Here is a 1,875-nt window from a genome sequence, read left to right on the forward strand (position 1 = left end):
AAAAACGTTTTAATAACATAACTTATGTCGGGTTAAATAAAGGTCATGAAAACATTTAAAACGTTTTGTATGTTTTCAAAATGTTATTGAAAATATTTTCTGCAAACATTTTTTGCCAAATATTTTGTCACCCTATGTTTGAGAATATTTGCAGTAAGTTATCAAAAATGTTTAGCCCTAAGTTTGAGAATATTTGCAGTAAGTTATCAAAAATGTTTTTGAATATTCACCTCGTAAAGTATTAAAGCGCGCCGCCATAGCTTAATTCCATGATCTTGATCCTATTTTTATCGATATACATCGATCACTTATCGGATTAAGTATTGGACATATAGATGAAGTATTTGATTGACAAGGTTACCCCTGCGTCCCCTAGCCGCTTGTCTATTAATGTGTGCATATTATAATTTATACCATTAGGCCTATATGATTATGAGAGCTTTAATGAGGGGTTATAGTTTTTAGTCTGGTATGTCTGCCTATGCATGTTATGTTTCCATTTGTTCATGTTTAAATGTGCTAGTGTGCGATGCATAATTCTTCTTTGCCCTGTATATTAATTATATAAAGAATAACGATTAAGCATCATTTAATAATTTGAAATGTTTGTAATGTTTCCATGTTCCGGTGTATGATTTGTTTAATATAGCTTTTACTATATCATGATATCGCATGTAAAGCTGCACCAAATATATTGCAGTTCCCCATGCGGACATGCGAAGGGGCTAAGGCTAAACACCCTAATATTTTACCAGGGTTCCATACAACCCCCCCCCCAATGTTGACGCCTGTACGACCCCTGTTAGGTTTATCTTAATTTAGCTATTTTAGATCCGAGACGAAAATACCTATTTCGTCTCAGTTTTAGATAGCTTTAGATGTCCTTTTCGTAAACATCATATCAAAAAACCCTTCTCTGATCTCGCCGCTGCTATTCATGGGCATCGTTTGAGATTTGCGTTAATTGATCCACTTGAGAAATGTCCCGCTTGGGCAGCTTCTAACATGAATAAAATGCACACAATGTCAAGTTTATTACAATGGTCACTAAATAGATTCATCACAATAGCCACTTATCATTAAGCGACGTGCGATAATATTTTTAATAACAAAACAAATAAAACCAAAAACAAACAACAACAACTAAAACAACAAAAACCTTTTTCGCCGCCACAAGACACGCGGAACTGTAGGGCATACAACTCGCCTTGCATTCCCTCCCGGATTCTCTCATGAGGACATGCGAAAAAACATGTTCACCCCACATGCAGGGCTGCACGAAATATATTGCATTTCCGCACGCGGACATTCGAACAAAAACTGTTCATTATGCGGAACTACACCAAAATGTTGCAGTACCCCATGCGGAAATACACCAAAATATTGCACATCCCCTAACGGAAATGCACCAAAATATTGCAGTTCCCCATGCGGAAAAACACCAAAAATATTGCACATCCCCATGCGGATAAACACCAAAAATATTGCACATACCCTAACGGAAATGCACCAAAAATATTGCAGTTCCCCATGCGGGACTGCACATCCCGACCTGCATCACCGCATGCGGTACTGCACATCCCGGCCTGCATCACCGCATGCGGGAATGCACGTCGGGATGTGCAGTCCCGCATGCGGAAGTGCGTGACGGAAGGTGCAGTTCCGCATGCGGGACTGTGAGCGGAAGTGTGCAGTACCGCACGCGGTGCTGCACAGATAGCAGTCGCTTTTAATACCTGCATTTTCTTTACAAAATACTAGATCCCTTCTAATTAGGAGAACCAATTGTGGCAACTTCTAAATGTATTGTGAACAATGCATGACAGACAAATGCATGTGGCTTTATAGACTAGCTATTTGTTGACACTGTCGGTC

The sequence above is a fragment of the Amphiura filiformis genome, chromosome 2 (genome assembly GCF_039555335.1).
Source record: "Amphiura filiformis chromosome 2, Afil_fr2py, whole genome shotgun sequence".
In the NCBI taxonomy this organism is placed as follows: Eukaryota; Metazoa; Echinodermata; class Ophiuroidea; order Amphilepidida; family Amphiuridae; genus Amphiura; species Amphiura filiformis.